The 21,465-nt window shown below is 43.3% G+C and overlaps 1 protein-coding gene across 2 annotated transcripts in view; it reads left to right on the top strand.

Moving 5' to 3' along the window:
* LOC122439467 overlaps positions 1 to 21,465 on the top strand; it is a 47,634-nt gene that overhangs the window by 19,443 nt on the left and 6,726 nt on the right. The window contains exon 3 of one of the 2 annotated variants that reach the window (XR_006268868.1): positions 5,320 to 5,673. The exons of the other annotated variant lie outside the window; for it this stretch is intronic. The gene's annotated coding sequence lies outside the window, so the exon portion shown is untranslated. Of the gene's footprint in view, positions 1 to 5,319; positions 5,674 to 21,465 lie in introns of those variants that run through there. 2 annotated transcript variants of the gene reach the window in all.

Below are 21,465 nucleotides of genomic sequence, written 5' to 3'. Positions count from 1 at the left end.
TTAGTAGGAAGTCTGGCGTCTGAGAGGTGATTAGGTCATGAGGGTGGAGCCCTCATAAATGCGATCAGTCCTCTTATAAAAGAGGCTCCAGAGCTCCTCCATTCCTTCCTCCACGTGGGAATACAAGGAGAAGTCAGACGCAAAAGAGGGCCCTCTCCAGCCATGCCGGCATCACGCTCTTGGACAGTCAGTCTCCGGAACCGTAAGAAATAAATCCCTGCTGTTGGTGAGCCGCCTGTCCATGGCATTTTGCTGTAGCAGCCTGAATGAATTAAGACGGTTCAGTGGGATGGATGTTGATAGTCTCACATTATAGGTGAAGAAATGGAGCCTTAAATGGCAGTTAAGTAAATTATCCAGGGCCTACAAATGTAGGACCAGGACTTCACTTCAGTTCTATAATTCCAAAGCCACATTCTTCTCCATGCCACACGATGCGAAAGTCCTTTCTTGAGAAACTCCTGGAGACAGCACTCAGCACGGCTGAGAAAAAGAAGCTCCTTTGTCTCCCTGATGTGGCCACTTTACTGACCCTTGCCATCTGAGCCATGAGCCATGAAGTATGCCCTCAAGCTGACAAGTTCACTAAATAAACTACGACTTTATTCCTCTTGTCTGTTGATAACAGAAAGGCAAGCTTGTACTACGCCCCCAAGTTTACCACACCTGTCCTTTAGCAAGAGCAAACTTAAAATCCAATTAAGACCCAGGCATGGAGGAATCAGACTTGTCCCTCAGAGCAAACTAACACACATCTTCCCGGTGATGTTATCGACACACATTTTCCTTTCCTGCAACAAGTCAAATTATCATGGTGTTCCCTGCAGAGCCAAATTTTAATATATAGCAAACCATGTTGTGATAAGCGTAAGAAAGAGATAAAGCTAGGTGTGTGTCACTGGCCTAAAACAAGCTGACTGTCTACTTAGGAAAAATTTGTCCAAAAGCAGAATTGAAACATGAATGGTAGGGAGGTAGGCCTGGACTTAGGAGAAACACATATATTGCTATAGTCAGTTCAGTTCAGTCACTCAGTCGTGTCCGACTCTTTGCGACCCTGTGAACCGCAGCAGGCCAGGCCTCCCTGTCCATCACCAACTCCCTCAGTTTACCCAAACCCATGTCCATCGAGTCGGTCATGCCATCCAGCCATCTCATCCTCTCTCGTCCCCTTCTCCTCCTGCCCCCAATCCCTCCCAGCATCAGGGTCTTTTCCAATGAGTCAACTTTTGCATCAGGTGGTCAAAGTATTGGAGTTTCAGCTTCAACATCAGTCCCTCCAATGAACACCCAGGACTGATCTCCTTTAGGATGGACTGGTTGGGTCTCCTTGCAGTCCAAGGGACTCTCAGAGTCTTCTCCAACACCACAGTTCAAAAGCATCAATTTTTAGGTGCTCAGCTTTCTTCACAGTCCAACTCTCACATCCACACATGACCACTGGAAAAACCATAGCCTTGACCAGACAGACCTTTGTTGGCAAGTAATGTCTCTGCTTTTTAATATGCTGTCAAGGTTGGTCATAACTTTCCTTCCAAGCAGTAAGCATCTTTTAATTTCATGGCTGCAATCACCATCTGAAGTGATTTAGGAGCCCCCAAAAATGAAGTCTGACACTGTTTCCACTGTTTCCCCATCTATTTCCCATGAGGTGACAGGACCGGATGCCATGATCTTAGTTTTCTGAATGTTAAGCTTTAAGCCAACTTTTTCACTCTCCTCTTTCACTTTCATCAAGAGGCTCTTTAATTCTTCTTCACTTTCTGCCATAAGGGTGGTGTCGTCTGCATATCTGAGGTTATTGATATGTCTCCTGGCAGTCTTGATTCCAGCTTGTGCTTCATCCAGCCCAGCATTTCTCATGATGTACACTGCATATAAGTTAAATAAGCAGGGTGACAATATACAGCCTTGATGTACTCCTTTTCCTATTTGGAACCAGTCTGTTGTTCCATGTCCAGTTCTAACTGTTGCTTCCTGACCTGCATACAGGTTTCTCAAGAGGCAGGTCAGGTGGTCTGGTATTCCCATCTCTTTCGGAATTTCCCACAGTTTATTGTGATCCACACAGTCGAAGGCTTTGGCGTAGTTAATAAAGCAGAAATAGATGTTTTTCTGGAACTCTCTTGCTTTTACGATAATCTAGCGTATGTTAGCAACTTGATCTGTGGTTCCTCTGCCTTTTCTAAAACCAGCTTGAACATCTAGAAGTTCACGGTTCACATATTGCTGAAGCCTGGCTTGGAGAATTTTGAGCATTACTTTACTAGTGTGTGAGATGAGTTCTGGTAAAGTATCCGCCTGCAATGTGGGAGACCTGGGTTTGATCCTGGGTTGGGAAGATCCCCTGGAGAAGGGAAAGGCTACCCACTGCAGTTTTCTGGCCTGGAGAATTCCATGAACTCTATAGTCCATGGGGTCGCAAGGAGTCCGACACGACTGAGCAACTTTCACTTTCACTATATATTGCTACAGTGGTTGTAAATAAATAACGTCAGGTTTGGTAAGACTTCACTGGCCCACATACTCCTCCTGGATGTTCAGATCATTCCTGGGGTGATGAATGATATGACCCAAAACTGGCCAAAAAGAGGCTCCCACATTCTGGCTGTCACTGGTCACATGATCCTAGCTAGACCAATAAGACTCAATTTGTGGATTTCTGTTGGGACAACAAGAAAGCTCCTTTTTCTCCCTCCCTCCCTCCCTTCCTTTTTTTTTTTTTTGGTTGATTGGAAGCTGGGAGGATATGTCTCCACAGAGCTTATAAGGGGCAGAAGATGGAAAGAGCCTGTCTGAGAGTCAAGCCAACACAGAGAAAATTTGATTTAAAACATGAAGGAAAAGTGAATCCTAATAGTATCATCTCAACCAAGCACCCAGCTGAGCCGGAAGCTGTGCTCCTCTGGTCTTAAACCTACAGATTCCTGTGGATTTCCTCTCTCCCCTCCCCCGCTGTTTCTCGCTCTCCCTTTTCTTCTGACACCAGTTTGATACGTATTTCTGTTACTTATTACTAAGAGTTCTAACTGAGGAAAACAGCAAGCAACAGTTCTTCCCAGTGATTCTGTATTTGTCTGAAAAGCTATAGGTTATTAGAGACAGCAGACATTTAGCCCCACAAATCCTTCGCGGTGCGGTCCACAAGATTCAGCCTTGTCCCTTTTCTTGATTTTTAGTGAGCAACTGAAATAGGTTTTGGAGAAAATATAGCCTAGAATGATTTAAAATTTTAGTTCTTTTTTTTTAAATTGAAGTATAGTTGATTTACGGGGCTTCCCTCGAGGCTCAGACAGTAAAGAATCTGCTTGCCATGAGGGAGACCTGGGTTTGATCCGGTTGGGAAGATCCCCTGGAGAAGGGAATGGCAACCCACTCCAGCATTATTGCCTAGAGAATTCCATGGACAGAGGAGCCTGGCGGGCTACCGTCCATGGGGTCACAAAGAGTCAGACATGATTGAGCACTAACACACACACACACGTTAATTTACAGTACTGTGATTGTTTCAGGTGTATAGCATAGTGATTCAGCTTTTTGCAGATTACGTTCTAGTATAGGTTATTAAAAATATTGAATATAATCCCCTGTGCTATACGCTAAGCTCTTCTTGCTTATCTGTTGTGCGTGTAGTAATTTGTATCTGTTAATCCCATGCTCCTGATTTGTCTCTCCCCCTCTCTCCTTCGATAGCCATGAGTTTGGTTTCTATGCCTGTGAATCTGCTGTATATAGATTCATTTTTAATATTTTTTAAGATTCGACATATAAGTGATATCATGCCGTGTTTATCTTTCCCTGTCTGACATAATATTTTATTTGTTAATGGAAAGCTAATTTTATTATGAGATCCTGAGACCAGAAGCAGTTAAACCAAGCATTTGTATGGTTAGTGACATTTTCTGCTGGTGTAATAAAATGCAATCTTTTATTTTAAAGATCATAGCCATTTAAAATGATCCAATAAGCATGGTACACTGAGTTCATCATAAGGCTTTTTCTCTAGTCTCTTTCTCATTATCTCTTTAATCCTGCCAGATCCCCCTGAAAAAAAACTCCTTGGTTTCCATGAGATTCCATAAGCACATAGTTTTGTACGGTTTCCTTAAGCTGAAAAAATAAGAATAGTTTCTAAAAGTAGAGATCCCTGGAGCCCTGCATCTGAAATCCCCCTGGTAGACATCATGTCTCAGGAGGTCTTCCTTCCTCTGTTTACTCCTCATTCAACGACAGCCGTGACAACACATGATTCTTGAGGAACCGCAGACTGCGCACACAGACTAGCAGACCATTCTCACTGTCTGGGGCAGAGAGGGAAAAGAAAACTCGGTGCTTTTTGTTTCCTTTATTCTAAAAATCTCCACACTACTTTAATGCTTTTATGTGAAAAGTCTAGGCACCCAAAATTATAGATTGAATTTTTTAAAGGATAATTTAACAAATTTTTAATTGAAGGATAATTGCTTTACAATGTTCTGTTGTCAGAAACCATAACAAGCAACACTTGCTAGGTTTCTGCCATACAACAATGTGAATCAGTGATAAATATCACACGTCTCCCCCCCCTTGAATCTCCCCCAACCCTGCACCCCGTCCCAGCCCTCCAGGCCGTCACAGAACATGGGTTGAGTTCCACGTGTCATAAAGCGACTTCCCACTAGCTGTCTGCATTACTCACGGTAGTGGGTATGTTTCAACACTGCCGTCTCTAATCATCCCACCTCCTCCTCCCCCTGTTGTTTCCACAAGTCTGATTTCTGTGTCTGCATCTCTATTCCTGCCCTGCAGATAGGTCCATCAGTGCCATTTTGTGTGGATTCCATGTATATGCATTAATATATGATATTTGTTTTTCTCTTTCTGACTTAATTCACTCTAAATAAGAGGCTCAGGTTTCCTCACCTCAGTAGAACTGACTCAAATTTGTTCCTTTTAAAGGCTGAGGGATATTTCATTGTATATATGCACCACAACTTCTTTATCCATTCACATGGATTGAATTTTGAGTAAACAGTTTAAACTTGAAACTAGCTTATCAGGCAAATATGTTGACTTGTCTGGTTTTGGTACCATATATAAACCCCAATACATTATATGGGCCTGGGGGGGTGGGCTAAGGTTTAAAATAAAGCATGAAATAAAACCATAAAATAAAACATGAAAACAACTTTAATACTCCAAGTAAAAGTGAGCGTGTGTGTGTGCATGCTCAATCATGCCTGACTCTTTGCGACCCCATGGACTGTAGCTGCCAGGCTCCTCTGTCCCTGGGATTTCACAGGTAAGGGTACTGGAGGGGGTTGCCACTTCCTTTTCCAGGGCATCTTCCCGACCCAGGGATCGAGCCTGGGTCTCCTGCACTGGTAAGCGGCTCTTCACCACTGAGATCAGGGAACCCGAGAGTCAGTGTGTGACTGGTGCAAATGCTAGAAGAGGCTGTAAGGAAACGAGCACTGGCTCCGCTAACGTGGTAAGTGTTTTTGTGATGTTTTTCTCGGTAAAGTCTCAGGACCTCCTACGCGACCGGCGCTATCATCCATGCCCTGCCTCCTCCCGGCAGGTGCCATCCTCTGAGAAGTTTGGAAAGGCTGGGAGCGCCCTCCGGGGAGGCCTGGGTACACCAACCCTCTGCAAGCAGGTACCACGAGGGTGGGCACAGGCCATTCCCCACCTAGGGCTCCGACTTCGGCGGTTTCCTTCCCAGCAGCAGTCTGATTAGACTCGCGGCACAGTGCCTGACTGAGTCTCACCTCTGACTCTCACCAAAGTCAGCTCCGAGAAGCAGCAGGCCCTCCACACCAGATGCTGTCCGTGCTCAGGCAGGAGTGATCCTTTCCTACACAATCATAGTCTCTGTTGTAACAAGAAGTTTGGGCTGTCACCTAATCCCCTTTCAAACTACCTCCCGGGTAATTCTTAAGGGAACAGTCATTCAATTACAAGGAATTGTTTCCTTTGTAATGTTATCATGTTAAACCACGGATCCTATCGTCAGGGCAACCTCATGTAGGGCAGAGTATATAGTTTTGACCGAGACCTTGTTTCCTACCTGGCCAGAGAGTCCTTTGCTCCCTAGATCTCCCACCCTGTGGTTACAGGAACGAAAATCCTGTCATTGTTCTGCCTCTTTCTCACCTCATTGTGTCATTGCCTCTACCTATGCTCTGCTGGATCTGCACAGTTCTTGTCCTCTCTTAGATCAGTTCCTGCTTTTTCTACTTGCTGTTCAGTCGCTCAGTCGTGACCGACTCTTTGCAGCCCCATGGACTGCAGCACGCCAGGTTCCCTGTCCTTCACCAACTCCCAGAGCTTGCTCAAACTCAAGTCCATTGAGTCGGTGATGCCATCCAACCATCTCATCCTCTGTCATCCCCTTCTCCTCCTGCCCTCAATCTTTTCCAGTGTCAGGGTCTTTTCAAATGAGTCAGCTCTTCTCATCAGGTGGCCAAAGTATTGGAGTTTCAGCCTCAGCATCAGTCCTTCCAATGAACACCCAGGACGGATCTCATTTAGGATGAACAGGTTGGATCTCCTTGCAGTCCAAGGGACTCTCAAGAGTCTTCTCCAACACCCACAGTACAAAAGCATCAATTCTTTGGTGCTCAGCTTTCTTTACAGTCCAACTCTCACATCTATACATGACCACTGGAAAAACTGTAGCCTTGAGGAGATGGACCTTTGTGGGAAAAGTGATGTCTCTGCTGTTTAGGTTTGTCACAGGTTTTCTTTCAAGGAGCAAAGTCTTTTAGGTCCATGGCTGCAAGCACCGTCTGCAGTGCTTTTGGAGCCCAAGGTAAACAAAGTCAGCCACTGTTTCCATCGTTTCCCCATCTATTTGCCATGAAGTGATGGGACTGGATGTCATGATCTTAGTCTTTTGAATGCTGGGTTTTAAGCCAACTTTTTCACTCTCCTCTTTCACTTTCATCAAGAGGCTCTTTAGTTTCTCTTCGCTTTCTACCTTAAGGGTGGTGTCATCTGCATATCTGAGGTTATTGATATTTCTCCCGGCAATGTTGATTCCAGCTTGTGCTTCATCCAGCCCAGCGTTGCTCATGATGTACTCTGCATAGAAGTTAAATAAGCCGGGTAACGATATACAGCCTTGCTGTACTCCTTTCCCAATTTGGAACTACTCTGTTGTTCCATGTCCAGTTCTAACTTTGCTTCTTGACCTGCATACAGATTTCTTAGGAGATGGGTAAGGTGGTCTGGTATTCCCATCTCTTCAAGAATTTTCCACAGTTTGTAGTGATCCACACAGTCAAAGGCTTTGGCATAGTCAATGAAGCAGAAGTAGATGTCCTTCTGGAATTCTCTTGCTTTTTCTATGATACAACGGATGTTGGCAGTTTGATCTCTGGTTCTTCTGCCTTTTCTAAAGCCAGTTTGAATATCTGGCAGTTCTCAGTTCACATAGTGTTGAAGCCTGACTTGGAGAATTTTTAGCATTACTTTGCTAGCGTGTGAAGTGAGTGTTATTGTGCGGTAGTTTGAACATTCTTTGGCATTGCCCCTCTTTGGGATTGGAATGAAAACTGACCTTTATCTACTAGTTAGCCCTTATTATCCTCCTGGACTGCAGATGACTGCTCTGAGGTCTCTCAATAGCTTCCATCTTAAATTCAGACGATGAGGCCCAGAAAAGTCAGTTACATCACTGGCAACACTACAGCAAGATTTGAATTCAAAGCCCACATGCTCTACTCTGGTCCTTCTACAATCGCTTCATTTGTGTTGATTTAGAAAATTAAATAGTAACAGAGTAGATTTTTTGGAGTATCTAACATGAATCCTCCCCTATGGCCAATTATCCTGCTGTTGAACATTTTCAACAACACATAAATAAAATGTGTATATTCACACATTATAATATTTTTAATATTACTTTTTCACCCAAGGACATCCTAAAATTGATTTTTACCCAGATTTTTAGTAAAAATTGATTGTATCCTATAACCTTGCTCTTTTTAAGAAAATTATATTCATTTAACCTAAAGCTCTTGTGAAAAGATATTCTTCAAAGGAGAACAATGAAGTAAATAATATACAAGGTTAACTCTAGTTTCCTGAAAATTGCCCTTGGTTGGATTTGTAATGCCAATCTTATTGGCATTGGTATGTGTAAATATAACTATTGATGAAGTTCCTATGCCAAGTTCTAAATGGCCAATAATTATAGTTAGTCCAGGAAGTTGAAAGTATTTCCAAGGTTATCTACACTTTGATGTTTTGCTTGTGGTACATTTTATGCAAAGTTCTTCTTACCTGATGGGTAAGATTTTATTTTATTTGAGGGTTTTAGGGCAATGTAACCTCATAAATAATTATTATTTTGGACTGTAAAATGGAATATATCCTTGAGATTCTGTTTCTTTTAGATCAAAGTTACTGATTGCTTGGGCTTCCCTAGTGTCTCAGTGGTAAAGAATCTTCCTGCCAATGCAGAAGCCGCAGGAGATGCAGGTTTGATCCCTGGTCTGGGATGATTCCCTGGAGAAGGAAATGGCAACCCACTCCAGTATTCTTCCTGGGAAATCCCGGGACAGAGGAGCCTGGAGGGTTATAGTCCATGGGTTAACAAAGAGTCAGATACAACTCGGCCTGTAAACAACAACAACTGATTGCTCATAAAAGTAATACCGTGTATGAATGTTAGTTAATGGCAGTAACTTCCACAGCCTTGTTTTACTTCTACTTTATGCATTTAACCAGCTTAATGTGCTAACAAGCCAGACTGTGGAAAGACTTCGAGGTAATCATTTATTTACTCATTCATGTATGCAAATGATTTGAGTAGCTGTTGTGGGTGAGGCACTGTGCTAGATACCGAGGATGAACTAGCAGGCAAGACAAAATCTCTGCCCCTGCAGAGTCTAGTTGGGAAGACAGATGGCAATCTAGTAAGCAAATGTCTCACATGTTACATACCTTGCTGGGGCTATAAAGGAGAACTTGAAATCAAAAGCTGGCGAAAACAAAGGCTGAGAGCAGGAGTCTACACTGTCCAGGTCTGATTGATTCATGCCTCAGAAACATTTCCTTGCCACATATTCCTATATATTCCTGAATCTTGACCATAGTGCTTTTGCTGTATTGCCAGAGTAACATTGTCTTCCTCAAGAGAGTGGTAAACTTGAATCAGTGAAGAGCAAGAAGCAGGTAAAATTGGCTCTACTTATTTATTTACTTAGCCACCCATCCCAATAAACATGTATTTCATTCTGTTAGCTCCTTTAAAAGAATTAAAGTCCAGGTGATTTATATATTTTATAAGTTTCAGGTGTACAATACAACATACTGATTCAGTATTTTTATAGATTATACTTCATTTAAGGTTATTATGAAATACTGACTATAGTCCCTGTGCTGCCCAATATAGTCTCATAGTTCATTTGTTTTATACATAGTAGTTTCTACCTCTCAATCCCCTACTTCTATCTTGCTCTTATCCCAACTCTCTTCCTACTGGTAACTACTAGTTTGTTTGCTATATCTGTGAGTCTGTTTCTGTTTGGTTATATTTTTTAGATTTTACATATAAGTGATACCAAACAGTATTTGTCTTTCTCTGTGTGAATTATCTCACTAAGCATTATATCCTCCAAATTCATCCAAGTTGCTGCGAGTGGCTAAATGTCCTTCTTTTTAATGGCTGAGTAATATTCCGTTGTGTGTGTCTGAGTGTGTGTGTAGAGGACACACATTCTTTATCTACCATCTGTTGATGGTCACTAAGGCTGTTTCCCATATCTTGGCCATTGTTAAGTAATACTGCTATGATACTGGGGTACAGATAGCTTTTCAAATTAATGTCTTCACTTTCACTGTATATATACCGAGGAGTGGAATTGCTGGATCATATGGTAGTTTTATTACTAATTTTTGAGGAACTTATATACTGTTTTCCATACAGCCGCACCGTAAATTATCACTCTACTCCCTTTCAGCCTACAAAGTTTCTGCAGAAAAGTCTGCTGATCACTTTATGGGGGGTCCCTTGTTTGTGATGCTTTGTTTCTTCTCTTACTGCTTTAAATTTCTCTCTTTAAGTTTTGCCATTTTAATTATTATATATCTTGGTATGGAGTTTTTTGGGTTCATCATGTTTAACACTCTCTGTGCTTTCTGGAGCTGAAAATCTGTTTCCTTCTTCAGCTTCAGGAAGTGTTTCAACCAAAATTTCATCAAATACTTTTTGGCCCGTTTCTCTCTAGTCTTCTGAGACCCCTATAATGTGAATGTTGGTATGCCTGATGTTGTCCTAGAGGTTCCTTAAAACATACTAATTAAAAAAAATTTTGTTTAAGTCTTTATTGAGCTTGTTACAATATTGTTTCTGCTTTATGTTTTGTTTTTATGGCTACAAGACGTGTGGGATCTTAGCCCACATGTGTTTAACCAAACATGGATTGAACTTGAACTTCCTTCGTTGGAAGGTGAAATCTTAACTATTGGAGCATCAGGGAAGTCCTAAAGCATCCTTATCTCTTTAAGTTTGTGTTTCTTTTTCTTGTTCTGATTCCACAATTTCCACTATTTTATCTTCTAGATCACTTGTGCATTCCTCTCTGTCATCTAGTCTGTTGTCAATTCCCTCTGAGTGTATTTCTCATTTTTTGTATTCTTCAGTTCTGGCCAGTTCATTTTTACTATTTTCTAGTTCCTTGTTAAAATTCTTATGTTTATCTGTTCTTTCCCCAAGGCCAGTTAGCAGTTTTGGTAGTAATATTTAGAGCTCTTTATCTGGTAAATTATCTATTTCATTAGGCTTTTCTTCTTGTTCTTCCATTTGAAACAAAGTCTTCTGTCTTCCCATTTTGTTTAGCTCTCTGTCTCTCTGAAATTAGGTGATGCAGCTACCGTTCCAAGTCTCACAGGGGTGCTTGGTGGGGAGGGTCCCTACGGCCCCACTGTGCCAAGTGGCTTGGGGGAGCTGGAGCCACGGTGAGCAGGGGTCGCCTCCTCGCCCAGGGAGTCTGGCAGCTGTCGCCCTGGTGCGCGGTAGGGCTGCAGATGGCAGGGCGGAGCCAGGCCCCGTGTGAGCAGGGGCTCCTCCTGCTCAGGGTCACTGCCACCCCGTCGGGCAGGGCTGAGGGCCAGGGCGCCGGGGCAGACCGCCTGAGGGTCAGGTCAGAGCAGGCTCTGTTCCCTCCCAGCGTGTGCCCTCCCCACCACCAAGGACACTCTGCTCTAATGGTGAGCAACAGCAGGGCCAGAGGGTCCCAGCCGGTGCCCGGCGCGGGTCTACCGTGTGCTTGGCGTGCGCTGGGATGGTCCCGCCAGCCGGTGGGGGCCCCGGGCAGCGTCCCGCCCAGCGCCTCTGCGCCCTCTCTGGTGACAGCCGCCCTTCTCCGCTCAGAGGCCGAGCCGGGGCTCAGCTGACTTGGTTTCTTCCTGTTGCATGCAACCCCCTCGGCAGGCAGTGGCCTCTTCACCCTGGTGGAGAGCAGGGTCAGGAGAGGGGCTGGCGCAGGGGTGAGTGGGGGCTGGGGATCCGCTGGGGGGTCCCGCGACCAGCCAGAGCCTCAGGTTCCCCGCCCCACCCCAGCTCCAGGCCTCACGGTGACTGCCGTGTTCCTCTTGCTCGGACTCAGGGATGCTCCGAGCTGGCCCTGCTTCACGCGTGCGCGCTCCTTGGCACCGGCAGCCAGCCTCCACCCCGGTGCAGAGTTGAGCCACAGCAAGAGGACCCGGAGCTGGCACCCGGTTCCGGCCAGGCTTTACGCCGGGGCAGTCGCAGGGAACCGGCCAGGGCCCCGGGCTGTTTCCAGTTTGCTTCTCCACCTGGTTTCAGGAGCAATCAAGCATGCACGGGTTCTCTTTTCCGTCTGAGTCTCGGTTCCTTTTAGCCCTCTGGTACGCTCCATTGGTTTTCAAACCAAGTGAGAAGACTTGCAATTCTGGTGTTGGACCCCAGCGCTGGGGCGCCTAACACGTGGCTGGCACTCCTCCCCCGCCCCGCCCCTGAGAAAGGATCGGTAAGTTTGTGATAACCCCTCTTCTCCTGTGCCCCCTGTTGGACGTGCGGGTCCTAACCTGATCGCATTTCCTCCTTCCCTTCCTGACTCTGTGTGGATCTTGTTTTGCAGCCTTGGTTCTGGAAGAGGTTTTCAGCCAGCCTCCAGTTTGTTCTCGGTGAGAGTTGCTCCGTATGTAGATGCTTTTTGATGTGCTTGTGGAGGGCGGTAATCTCTGTGTCCTTCTACTGTGCCACCTTCATCTCCTTCCGCTTCTGTTAGATTTATTTGGAAGGCCAGAGTTGGAAAGGTGCGAGATATGTGGAGGAGGACTCCTGCTTCTGAGCAGGATGTGATAGGCCAATACTCTTACGTGAATAACAAAATATTACAGAAGCCATTTTCGAATCATTAGAGAGCTGTGAAAGCAATGAAGACCAAAGGAGTCAGCCTTCTAGAGAGGGAACAACTCTGAGATGACCTCAAATTGTTAGTATTTTTCTCTTGGGGCATTTGTTAGTCTTAGAGATGCAGTGATACTTGAATTTGACCCCATCTGGAGGGACTTTGCTGGAAGAAGAGAAACCAGCAAAGCTTTTATAATCTTCTGGAGCACTGGAAACTTGAATGGCCTCAAATGAATGCCTGAGTCTCCCCATTGTATTGAAATCTCCCACGGTCTCACAGAGCCTAGAAACAAATTCACATTAAGAAGAGATTAGTCTCAAACACGCGGCCAGTCCCCCATTTTGGACATTTGTGAAATCTTGAAGTTGCATGGGACGGGAAGCAAAAAAGTAAGCTTAAAACTTCTGAAGGGCAGATATGTATCTTTGCAGGCTTTCAGTGATGAAAAGGCAAAGAATCACCATGCTTGAAATGAAAATAGTTATGGGATAGTTATGAACAAGGAAAGTGGTTAAGCCAGAAATAAACTGAATTATACTAAAATTTTATGCCACTCCAGTTCCTGATTGGATTTAAGTGACTAGCCCACATTTTTCTGCCTAATAGTGGTGTATTAGTCAGCCTGGGGACTGCCCTGGCAGTCCAGTGGCTAATACTCTGTGCTCCCAATGCAGGGGACCAGGGTTCAATTTCTGGTCAGGGAACTATATCCCGCAAATAAATATAAATAAATATTGGGCTTTCCTGGTTGTTCAGACAGTAAAGAATCTGCCGGCAATGCAGGAGACCCAGGTTCGATCCCCGGGGTTGGGAAGATCCCCCGGAGAAGGGAATGGCTACCCAGTCCAATATTCTTGGTTGGAAAATTCCATGGACCAAGGAGCCTGGCGGGCTACAGTCCGTGGGGTCACAAGGAGTCGGACACCACTGAGCTACTAGCACACACGTCAGCCAGCCTGGGCTGCCGTTGCAGCACACTACTGGTTGGTTCATACGCCCCGAGCTTTATCTGTCACAGCTCTGGGGCTTGGGGAGGCCGAGATCTCGGTTTCAGCTAGTCTGAGTCTGTTGAGCTTCTCCCGGTTTGCTGATGGGGGCCTTTGGCTGCATCCTCTCCTGGCCTGTCCTCAGTGTGTGAGAACAGTGAGGGGTGCGGGTGGTAAACAAGGTCCCTGATCGTAACAGGTTAGGGTCCCACTCATGGGATTTCATTTAATCTTAATTACTTCCTTAAAGGACCCATGTCCAAATATGGTCACATTGGGAGTTAGAGCTTCCGTATAAGAATTTTGGGAGGACATAGTTCATCCACAGCAAGAAGACAGGGAAAACTTTTTTCTTATGGAAAATAGTAACTGGAACTTCTATCGGTCTTTTGTACAAAACATCCTATCTGCATTCAAGGATTACTAGACATGTGAGGAGGCAAGTTCATATGACTAGCAATCAAGAGGAACAAAATCAACAGAAGTAAACAGATGATCCATGTAATTGAAGTTAGCAGGCAAGAACTTCAAAACAACTGTTACTGGGGGCTTCTGGGTAGCTGAAGACAGTGACGGCTGCCTAACTACTTGCCTCCTGATATTTCTTCCTCAAAGGATTCAAAGCAACGAGATAGAATATGCAAATCTGCATAGAACCATGCCTTCAGCATAACTTCAAGACAGAGAATGCCAAGACTTTAAAAACGACTGTGAATTAAAAGAGAAAAATCACCACATCCCAGTGCAGGGTCTCTTATACTTGCTGACCCCTATATGACCACAAGACTCCGTAGTAGACAGAGGCATACTGAGAAAAGCCTCAGCAAAGTAAGAAAGGGAAGCTAGCAGAGAAGCTTAAAGCTCATCTAAAACTACCATCTTCAAGTCTAAAGTCACCTTCCATACGAAAATATTATCACAGTATCCAGGCAGAGGATAACATGGAAAGAGGAGTCCTTTCCCTGTGGAAAGTTATTCAAAGGGCATTGTTCAAAACATTGTTTAAGAAGACAGAAAAGAAAAGGAAAGGAGAAACACCCTTTGTAATTGGGTCGTGAAGAGAAATGAAAGAAAAGGTAGAAATTTTAGGGTCCTATAAGATCAAGGAGAAATAAAACATTGGATAGCTTACATTTCTTCCTCCTGCTACTAAAAAAATGAACACAATAACCCCTAAAAACACATGGATCTTGCTAAATTGCTGAAAGATGTATCCATTAAGTCAGAAATCTTAAAAAACATTACAATACCATAAAAATGAAAAGAAATATCAACAAATTCATATAAAGTTGTTTCAAAAACAATCAGGAAAAAAATTTCTACGTATGTCAACTGAGTAACAACCTACCTACCATGAGAAGCAGAAGAATTTTGTAAGTCAACACTCCAAACAGAATCCAAACTTCCAAACAGAAGCAGAAGAATTTTGTAAGTCAACACTCCAACACTCATCCAAGCATTTGAAAGTATAAAAAAACAACCTTTGAATCAAAAATTAAAATAATAAAGGAACGTAAAAGGATAAAAACTCAAAGAAACACAAAGAGTTGATTGAATTCTGGAAAGAAGTGGATTAAAAAGACAAAAAAATAGGATAAATAACAAGAATATAAGGTGCCCAAGGAAAGAAAAGACCTGAAAATCTAATAGGCATACAAGAAAGGCAGGAAAATAAATAAGAGAATAAGGTAAAAGAAAATAAAAACATGATTAAAGAAAAAGTAGTGGAAGAGAAGAAAGGCAAAGAACAATACAAACAAGAAAACTACTAACCTGTATCCTCTTGGTATTGATGCAAAAATACTAAAAAAATATTAGCAAGCGGAATCAACATCAAGAAATATACCACAACCAAGTGGAATTTATTCAAGGAACACGAGATTTATTAAATATTAGGAAAAACATGAATATCATATACTATCTCAACTGTGCTAAAGAAAAAAAATCACATGATTATCTATATGGATACTGAAAAGACCTATGACAAAATTAAAACCCATGCACAATAAAAACACTGAAAAATAAGAATTTTGAGATAAACAAATGGGACCTAATCCAATTAGAAAAATTTTTATAGCGAAGGAAACCGTAAACAAAATGAAAAGGCAAACTATGGGCTGGAAGAAAATATTTGTAAATGATGTGACTGCCAAGGGGTTAATTTATAAAATATACAAACAGCTAGATAATTCAATAACAAAAAACAAAAAACCCAATCAAAAAATGAGCTGAAGACCTAAATAATAATTTCTCAAAAGAAGACAAACAGATGGCCAACAGGCATATAAAAACATGCTTAATATTGCTAATTATTAGAGAAATGCAAATAAAACGTACAATGAGGTACCACCTCACAGCAGGCAGAATGGCCATCATCAAAAGTCTACAAATCAAACATGCTGGAGAAAGTATGGGGGAAGGGAACTCTCCCGTGCTGTTGGTGGGAGCATAAACTGGTGCAACCACTATGGAAAAAGAGTATGGAAATCCCACAAAAACTAGAGTTCCATACGATCCTTCAATCCTACTTCTAGGCATATATCCAGAGGAAACTAAAATTCAAAAAGGTACATGCACCCCAGTGTTCACTGCAGCAGTGCTTACAATAGCCAGAACACGGAAACAACTGAAGTGCCCCGTGACAGACCAGAGGATGAAGCAGATGTGTTACACATACAACAGGACACCACTCAGACATAAGAAAAAATGGGGTGAAAAAATGCCATCTGCAGCAACAGGGCTGGACCTAGAGATGACCAGACTAGGTGACAATGTTGTGGGAAAGAGAAAGACAAATGCCATATGGTATCACCTATCTGTGGGGCCTAAAATATGAGACAAACGAACTTCTCACAGACATTGAGAACAGATTCGTGGTTGCCATGGGGTGGGGGTAGAGAGTTGGATTAGGAGTTTGGGATTAGCAGATGCATATTATTGCATATGCATATAATGTATGCATATAATTGGCTATGTAAAAAGGCAAAAAGATATGACACTGAAACATAAACTCCTCAGGTCAGTAGGTTCCCAATATGCTAGGGAGAAGAGTGGAGAAATAACTCCAGAAAGAATGAAGAGACGGAGCCAAAGCAAAAGCAGTTCCCAGTTGTGGATGTGGCAGATGATGGAAGTAAACTCCGATGCTATTAAGAGCAATATTGCATAGGAACCTGGAATTTTAGGTCCTTGAATCAAGGTAAATTAGAAGTGGTCAAACAGGAGATGGCAAGATTGAACATTGACATTTTAGGAATCAGTGAACTAAATTGGACTGGAATGGGTGAATTTAACTCAGATGACCGTTATATCTACTACTGCGGGTAAGAATCACTTAGAAGAAATGGAGTAGCCCTCATAGTCAAAAAAAGAGTCTGAAATTCAGTTCAGTTCAGTTCAGTTCAGTTCAGTTGCTCAGTCATGTCTGACTCTTTGCAACCCCATGACTGCAGCACACCAGGCCTCCCTGTCCATCACCAACTCTCGAAGCTTACTCAAACTCATGTCCATTGAGTCAGTGATACCATCCAACCATCTCATCCTCTGTCGTCCCCTTCTCCTCCCGCCTTCAGTCTTTCCCAGAATCATGGTCTTTTCTAATGAGTCAGTTCTTCCCATCAGGTGGCCAAAGTATTGGAACTTCAGCTTCAGCATCAGTTCTTTTAATGAATATTCGGGACTGATTTCCTTTAGGATGCACTGGTTGAATCTCCTTGCTGTCCAAGGGACTCTCAAGAGTCCTCTCCAACACCACAGTTCAAAAGCATCAATTCTTTGGTGCTCAGCTTTCTTTATGGTCCATGTCTCCCATCCATACTTGACTACTGGAAAAACCATAGCCTTGACTAGATGGACATTTGTCGCAAAATAATGTTTTTGCTTTTTCATATACTGTCTAGGTTGGTCATAGCTTTTCTTTCAAGGAGCAAGCCTTTTTTAATTTAATGCCTGCAGTCACCATCTGCAGTGATTTTGGAGCCCAAGAAAATAAAGCCTCTCCTCACTGTTTCCACTGTTTCCCCATCGATTTGCCATGAAGTGATGGGACTGGATGCCATGATCTTAGTGTTTTGAATGCTGAGTTTTAAGCCAGCTTTTTTACTCTCCTCTCTCACTTCCATCAACAGGCTCTTTAGTTTTTCTTCACTTTCTGCCATAAGGGTGGTGTCATCTGGATATCTAAGGTTATTGATATTTCTCCTGGAAATCTTGATTCCAGCTTGTGCTTCACCCAGCCTGGCATTTTGCATGATGTACTCTGCATAGAAGTTAAATAAGCAGGGTGACAATATACAGCCTTGACGTACTCCTTATCCTATTTGGAACCAGTCTGTTGTTCCATGTTCGGTTCTAACTGTTGCTTCCTGACCTGCATACAGATTTCTCAGGAGGCAGGTCAGGTGGTCTGGTGGTCTTCATCTCTTGAAGAATTTTTCACAGTTTGTTGTGATCCACAGAGTCCAAGGTTTTGGCATAGTCAATGAAGCAGAAGTAAATGTTTTTCTGGAACTCTCTTGTTTTTCTATGATTCATCTGATGTTGACAATTTGATCTCTGATTCCTCTGCCTTTTTGAAATCCAGCTTGAACTTCTAGAAGTTCTCAGTTCACATACTGTTGAAGCCTAGCTTTGGGAATTTTGAACATTGCTTTGGTAGTGTGTGAGATGAGTGCAATTGTGTAGTAGTTTGTGCATTCTTTGGCATTGCCTTTCCTTGGGATTGTAATGAAAACTGACCTTTTCCAGTCTTTTGGCCACTGCTGGCATATCGAGTATAGCACTTTCACAGCATCATCTTTTACGATTTGAAATAGTTCAGCTGGAATTCCATCACCTCCAGTAGCTTTGTTCATAGTGATGCTTCACATTGACTTCACTTGACTTCACATTCTAGGATGTCCGGCTCTAGGTGAGTGATCACACCATCATAGTTATTAAGATCTTTTTTATACAGTTCTTCTGTGTATTGTTGCCACGTCTTCTTAATACCTTCTGCTTCTGTTAGGTCCATACCATTTCTGTCCTTCATTGAGCCCATCTTTGCATGAAATGTTCCCTTGGTATTTAATTTTCTTGAAGAGATCTCTAGTCTTTCCCATTCTATTCTTTCCTCTATTTCTTTGCATTGATCACTGAGGAAGGCTTTCTTATCTCTCCTTGCTCTTCTTTGGAACTTTGCATTCAGATGGATATATCTTTCCTTTTTTCTTTTGCCTTTCACTTCTCTTCTTTTCTCAGCTATATGTAAGCCTTCCTCAGACAACCATTTTGCCTTTTTGCATTTCTTTTTCTTGGGGATGGTCTTGATCACTGCCTCCTGTACAATGTTAGAAACCTCCATCCATAGTTCATCAGGCACTCTGTCTATCAGATCTAGTCCCTTGAATCTATTTGTCACTTCCACTGTATAATTGTGAGGGATTGGATTTAGGTCATGCCTGAATGGCCTAGTGGTTTTCAGTCGTGTCTGACTCTTTGTGACCGCATGGACTATATGCTCCATGGAATTCTCCAGGCCAGAATACTAGGGAATACTTTCCCTTCTCCAAGGGATCTTCTGAACCCAGGGATCGAACCCAGGTCTCCCACATTGCAGGTGGATTCTTTACCAGCTGAGCCACAAGGGAAGTCTGGTTTTCCCTACTTTCTTCAATTTAAGTCTGAATTTGTCAATAAGGAGTTCATAGTCTGAGCCACAGTCAGTTCCTGGTGTTTTTTGCTGACTGTATAGAGCCTCTCCATCTTCGACTGAAAAGAATAATCAATCTGATTTTAGTATTGGACAAACATACACAGTGTTTTAAAAAGAGATATTATTTTGCCAACAAAGGTCTGTAGAGTCAAAGCTATGGTTTTTCCAGTAGTCATGTATGGATGTGAGAGTTGGACCATAAAGAAGGCTGAGCACCAAAGAATTGATGCTTTTGAGTTTTGGTGTTGGAGAAGACTCTTACGAGTCCCTTGGACTGCAAGGAGATCCAACCAGTCAATTCCAAAGGAAATAAGTCCTGAATATTCATTGGAAGGACTGATGCTGAAGTTCAAGATCCAATACTTTGGCCACCTGATGCGAAGAGCCTCCTGACTGTAAATGACCCTGATGCTGGGCAAGACTGAAGGCAGGAGGAGAACAGGATGACAGAGGATGAGACAGTTTAATGGCATCACTGACTCAGTGGCCATGAGTCTGAGCAAGCTCCCGGAGATGTGATGGACAGGGAAGCCTGGTGTGCTGCAGTTCACGGGGTTGCAAAGAGTCAGACACATTTGAGCTACAAATGAACAACAACAAATACATGTATACACGCACAGATGTATATATCAATATACATTTCACATACACATTGTGCTCCATTGTGCCGGTCTTAATCATGTCTGACTTTCTGCGGCCGCATGGACTGTAGCCCTGAAGGCTCCTCTGTTCTTGGGATTTTCCAGGCAAGAATAATGGCGTAGGGTGCCATTTTGTATACTTCACATATATAATAAGCTCCTCATCATGTAAGAAAGAAGGATGAGAAAATCTGCTTATTTGTGCAAAAAGAAGGAAGTATAATTCTAAGGTTGAGGCTTCCCTTGTGGCTCAGCTGGTAAAGAATCCACCTGCAATGCGGGAGACCCGCGTTTGATCCCTGGGTTGGGAAGATCCCTTGGAGAAAGGAACGGCTACCCACTCCAGTGTTCTGGCCTGGAGAATTCCATGGACTGTACAGTCCATGGTGTCTCAGGGAGTCCGACATGACTGAGCGACTTTCACTAGTGCTAGTACTAGCACTATAATCCTAACGCTAAAGAAACTGGCTCCCTTGGGGTGCAGCGGGGGAAGGGGGTGGACAGAACAGAGGAATGCGGAAGGAAGAGTGAGTGTGAAAAGAACGTGACGCTAAGTCCCTTCAGTGTTGCTGTCACTATTTGAACCTGCGGGCTTCCCTGGTGGCTCAGTGGTAAAGAGCCCACCTGTAGAATGGGACCCCTGGGTCGGGAAGATCCCCTGGAGGGGGGCGTGGCACGCACTCCAAGATCTTGCCTGGAGAATCCCATGGACAGAGGAGCCTGGCGGGCTGAGTCCATGGGGTCGCAAGGAGTCGGACACGACTGAGCGACTGCGTACGTTTGAGCCCATGGTCTGCCAGCTGGTTAAGTGCAGAGGCCAGGGGCCAGGGCTTTTTCAGGACTGGACACAGGAGGCCAGCAGAGATATTCATTCCTTACGTTTGTGCTTTTTACACTAACTGTATTGCTTTCTGTACAAACAGCACATCATTCTTTGTTTAGATTTTTTAACCTTAAACGAACACTCCATTTAGAGCAATGGTCAAAAGCAAGATCAAATAGCAGAGAGATAATTTTATTTCTGTCAATTATGCAGCAGCCATTGCCTTTTTTTTGACAGCCACAGGGTACCCTAGGCAATTTTCACCATTCTGGACAATCAAAATCTTAACTGGCTGGCTTTACACAGGGGTCAATTATCTCCTTAACACATTCCTCTGTCTCTCTCAGCACTAACTGCTCTTCATTATCTTCGGTTTGGGATGAGATAACTGGAGAAGATCAGGGGAAGACTGGGAACTCTGGTATTTTCATTTTATGTGTGGGTGAAGCAGGAGTTACTCAAGCAATTACTAAGCCAGTTCAGAAGCCTTTTCTTTCACCCACCATAGCTCACATTTGCTACCAGAACATGTGATCACCATAAACCATATGTCCTGATTATTTTGGTATAACTCTATTTAAATTTGCACTTTTTAATTTAAGGTGCTAATGTTACTTAGCCTTGTTTCCTTTCTGTAGGATAAAGAATTAGGGTTGAATTTGAATTCTGACTCCTGTGTACTGACATCAGGCAAATCTTTCTGAGTATTGGTTTTTCTATTTGTGAAGCTATAATGATAATAACTGTATGTAGTGAAACCTAAACCACAGTGCCAGTTACTAGTAATGTTCAGTTAACCTTCAGTTCAGTTCAGTCGCTCAGTCCAACTCTTTGCGACCCCATGGACTGCAGCACACCAGGCCTCCCTGTCCATCACCAATTCCCAGAGTCCACCCAAACCCATGTCCATTGAGTCGGTGATGCCATCCAACCATCTCATTCTCTGTCGTCCCCT

Source organism: Cervus canadensis, chromosome 4 (genome assembly GCF_019320065.1).
Source record: "Cervus canadensis isolate Bull #8, Minnesota chromosome 4, ASM1932006v1, whole genome shotgun sequence".
NCBI classification, from domain to species: Eukaryota; Metazoa; Chordata; class Mammalia; order Artiodactyla; family Cervidae; genus Cervus; species Cervus canadensis.
This window is presented reverse-complemented; position numbering and strand designations above follow the sequence as displayed.